The sequence below is a fragment of the Equus quagga genome, chromosome 1, assembly GCF_021613505.1.
Source record: "Equus quagga isolate Etosha38 chromosome 1, UCLA_HA_Equagga_1.0, whole genome shotgun sequence".
Lineage (NCBI taxonomy): Eukaryota > Metazoa > Chordata > Mammalia > Perissodactyla > Equidae > Equus > Equus quagga.
This window is the reverse complement of record NC_060267.1, coordinates 50,139,696-50,144,521: the sequence shown is the minus strand read 5'-3', so window position 1 is coordinate 50,144,521 and position 4,826 is coordinate 50,139,696. Positions and strand designations below refer to the sequence as shown.

At 41.8% G+C, this 4,826-nt stretch overlaps 1 pseudogene; it reads right to left on the bottom strand.

Moving 5' to 3' along the window:
- Positions 1 to 3,119: 3,119 nt before the first annotated feature.
- LOC124235658 (60S ribosomal protein L23a-like) lies at positions 3,120 to 3,543 on the bottom strand (annotated as a pseudogene).
- Between the last annotated feature and the right edge of the window lie 1,283 nt (positions 3,544 to 4,826).

Sequence of the window (4,826 nt, the reverse complement as noted above, 5' to 3'; positions counted from 1 at the left end):
TTAATAAAAAACACAACAGTTAAAAAAATGGGGAAAGACATGAACAGACATTTCACTGAGGAAGATATATAGAGGACAAATAAGCACATGAAACAATGCTCAACATCATTAGCTACTAGGGAAATGCAAATTAAAACCGCAATAAGATATAACTTTGGAATGGCTAAAATGAAAGATAATGCTAACGCCATTTGCTGGTGAGGATGCAGAGAAACTGGATTATTCATATGTTAACGGTGAAAATGTAAAATGGTACAGCCACTCCAATAAAGAATATGAGTTTCTGGGGCTGGCCCTGTGGCTGAGTGGTTAAGTTCGCACGCTCCACTTTGCGCCCAGGGTTTTGCAGGTTCGAGTCCTGGGCGTGGACATGGCACCACTCATCAGGCCATGCTGAGGCAGGCATTCCACATGCCACAACTAGAAGGACCCACAACTAAAAATACACAACTATGTACCGGGGGGCTTCGGGGAGAAAGAGGAAAAATAAAATCTTAAAAAATAAATATGAATTTCTTTCTAAACTAAACATGCACTTACCGTATGACCCAGCAGTTGCACTCTTGGGCATTTATCCCAGAGAAATAAATACATAATCATACAAAAACCTGTACTTGAGGGTTCATAGCAGCTTTATTCATCATACCCTGAAACTAGAAGCAACCCAGTTGTCCTTTAATAGATGATAGTTAAACTATGGTACATTCATACCACAGAATACTACTCAGTAATAAAAAGGAACAAACTATTGATACATACATGAGGGTGGAGCCTTCATGAATGGGATTAGTGCCTTTATAAGAAGAAGCCAGAGAGCTAGCTTGCTCTTTCTCCACCATGTGAGGATATAATGAGAAGATGGCTCTGTAAACCAGGAACAGGACCTTCACCAGAACCCAACCATGGTGGCACCCTGATGTTGGACTTCCAGACTTCAGGACTGTGAGAAATAAATGTTTGTTGTTAAGTAACCCAGTCTATGGTATTCTGTTGTAGCAGCCCAAACTAAGATAGGTCCCATTTATATGACACTTGTAACATGACAACTTTGTAGAGATGGAGGACAGATTAATGGTTGCCACTGGTTGGAACTGAGGGAGAGAAATCGCTGTAAAAGGGAAGCTGGGGGATTCTCCTTTTTTTTGGAGATATCCTTCTGATAGAATTCTCCTGTATCTTGACTGTGATAATGGTCATATGAATCTACACATGAAATAAAATTGTGTAGAACTAAACACATACACACGAATAAGTGCATGTAAATCTGGTAACGTCTGAATAAGATGAGTGGATTGATCAGTATCAATTTCCTGGTTGAGATGTTGTATGTTATGCAAGATGTTGCTACTAGGGGAAACTGGATGAAGAGTATGTAGGATCTCAGTATTATTTCTTAGAACTATATGTGAATCTATAATTATCTCAAAATAAAAAGTTAATAAAAACAACAACAATAAAAAACAGGTGGCAGGCTGCATTTGTCCCACAGGCCATTCAAAGAACGGCAAGGAAGGAATGTGGTGCATCAAGGAGAAGAGTTGTAGGAAATGAGGTTGGGGAGGCAGCCCAGAGCCAGATCATGTAAGGCCTAGTAGTCCATGGTGAAATGTTTAATTTTTTTTTTTCTAGATATGAAGGTAGGTCACTGGAAGGGTTTTGACTAGGGGAGAAATAAGCAGATTTACGGGGGGGGTTTTGGGGGAGGAAGATTGGCCCTGAGCTAACATCTGTTGCCAATCTTCCTCATTTTGCTTGAGGAAGATTGTCTCTGAGCTAACATCTGTGCCAGTCTTCCTCTCTTTTGTATGTGAGATGCCACCACAGCATGGCTTGATGAGTGGTGTGTAAGTCTGTGCCCAGGATCCGAACCTGCAAACTGCAGGCTGCTGAAGCAGAGCACACGAACTTAACCACTCTGCCACCAGGCTGGCCCCAGATTTATGTTTTTAAGAGAGAACTGTTCCTGTCTGTTGGAGAATGAACTGTGTGGGGGCAAATTTAGAAGCAGAGAGATGAGTTATCGGATATCATATTGGCAGAGAGAGTAATGACTTGGGCGAAGGTGGTAGTAAAGGGTAGTAAAAGCAGTCAGATTCAGCAGGCAGGACATGCTAATGAATTGGACATGAGATGTTAAGGTAATACAGAAATCAATACTAGTTCCTCTGTTTTTAGCTTAAGCAATTGAGGTAGGAAAATTAGAGGAAGAACAAGTTAGCAGAGGAGTAGAACAGGAGCCTGGTGCGCTCCTGGGTACTTCTCCATGTGGAGACATCCAAGTGTGTGGCTTAGAGACCAGGTCCAACCTGTAGACAGATTTAATATAGGTGGTATTTAAAGCCATGGACCTAGAGGAGACAACCCAGGGAGTGAGTGTATATGGAAAAGAATTTTAAGGATTGAACTTTGGGGACACCCCAGCATTTAGAAATGCTGAGCAAAGGCAAGAAGATAAACTAGAAACCAGGACAGGTTGGCATATCAAAAGCCAAGGGAAGAAATATATTTGAACAAGGAAGGAGTGATCAGTTTTGTCAGATGTTTTTGAGTGGTTGAGTAAGGATAGAGAATTGGTCATTGGATTTGGTGAGATGGAGTTTGTTGATAACCTTGACAGAAGTAGTTCAAATACAGCAGGAGGGACAAAAGCCTAATTGGAGTAGGTTTAATAGAGAATGCTTTAAGGAGCTGGAGGAATTTTACTTTAAAGGAGCAGAGATCTAGGGTGCTAATCTTGAGAAGGACTTAAGAGCAAGAGAAGAATTATTTCTTTCATTTCTGTGAAGCAATATATGTATTATAAGAATTTTTTTTTTCTTAAAGATTGGCACCTGAGCTAACAACTGTTGCCAGTCTTCTTCCCCCCTACCCCTGAATCCCCCAAGTACCTAGTTGTATATTTCTTAGTTGTGGGTCCCTCTAGTTGTGGCATGCAAGACACTGCCTCAGCATGGCCTAATGAGTGGTGCAATGTCCGTGCGCAGGATCCAAACCAGCGAAACCCTGAGCCGCCGAAGCGGAGTGTACAAACTTAACCATTCAGCCACGGGGCCGGCCCAATATAAGAATTTTTTTATGGTGAAAAAATTTATATTTAGAATTAGCCAAGTGGACTCAGTTTAGATGATGCCAATTTTGTTGGCAACATCCAAAGCATCACAGTCAGGAGCCAGTTGAACGTATGCCCTCTTCTCTCCATTAGGCCTGATAAGGGTGTTGACCTGGCCACGTCAGTGTCATAGAGCTTCTTCACAGCCTGTGTGATCTAGTGCTTGTAGGCCCGGACATCCACAGTGAACTCAAGTGTGTTGTTGTCTTCTATTTTCTTCATAGCTGACTCAGTGGTCAGGGGGAACTTGATGATGGCGTAGTGGTCAAGCTTTTTTTCCTGCTGGTGTTCTTCCAAGGATATTTGAGCTGCCTTCAGAACTGCGGTGTGTAGACACCTTTCAGTCCTGCTTTCTTGGCCTTCAGAGCCTTTGCTTTGGCTTCAGCTTTGGGAGGAGCAGGGGCTTCCCTCTTCGCTTTCAGTACCATCTTCATGAAAAAGGCAAGAATTTTTTAAATGAAGACCTTGATAACTACCAATCTGCTCAAAAAATAGAATCTTACAGGTGTTGTAAGATTCTCGTCTAGCTTCTCACCATGCCATAGTATTCACTTTTCTGAATTTTGTCTTTATCTAAGGGAAAGTCTTAGTCTTGTTAGGAGGTATTATGATATGGATCTAGTAGAAAGGGAAAAGTTGATGATATACGGGAAATACTTTTAGGATAAAATTTTTTAGTAAGGTGAGAGGGAAAGGAATCCAGTTCTCTGGTGGAAGGGCTGACCTTAGGAGAAGGGGGGCAGGAGACTTCATCCACTGCAACAGGGAGGAAGCTGAGTCTGTGGATACTGATACAGCAAGTGAAGTAGGAAGATAAGGAATTTCTCTTTAGTTTTTCAATGAAATTATCAGCTGAGAGTGAAAAAAGAAGAGGAGATCTTGGAAATTTGAGGAGAGTGGAAAAGATGTGAAATTGTTTTCTTGGAGAGTAGGGAGTGAATTGATTTGGGAAAATAAAGCTTTACAGAGCAGTGCTGAGTGCCCACTTGAGATTAGCACCCTAAATGTCTTGTGAAACCAGTTAGCACAGTTGGGGATTTTTCTCCAGCTATGTTTCTTTAGTTATTGAGTGCAAGCAAGTAGAGTAAGTAGAGTTGGATTTAACCAAGAATTGGGATTTTACCAAGGAATACAAAAGAAGGAAAAGAAGTGCCAGGGAGTTCCAAGTTTATGCAAAGGAGCGTTTAGAATGATGAATCAAGGAATTGAAGCTGGGTGATGTGGAAAGTAAAAATAGAAGGGTGATGGGCAGCGAAAATTGATAGGGTTAACAGCTTAGAAATCCTGCTTGTGTCAAGAAATTGTTGAAGAGGAGGTGATGGTCAGTGTGAGATGCAAGAAAACAGGTTTTGGACGGAGTGCATTTATTATTAATGGGCAAAGCTGGGGTATCATCATGGGAATAAATGACTGAGGTGGGCTGGAAGACAAGATGATTGGAAATGAGTGGACAAGGAGCAGAGAGGCCAGTGTATGGGATGAGTTGTTTCCACTGGTGACAAAGTCACCAGGAATGATGACAGTATGAGTGGTGTAACCAAGAGAGTGAGTCAGGTTTTAAAATTTCCAGAGAATGAGGGGAAGTGACCCAGGAGATCAGCAGATGATTGCAGTATGCTGATGGCATGTACTTCGAAGGAGCTGAGTTTTTGAGGGACTAGAGGATGAGAAAGAGTTTGGAATAGGCAGTGAGGAGCTCATAAGAGGTACGAATGAA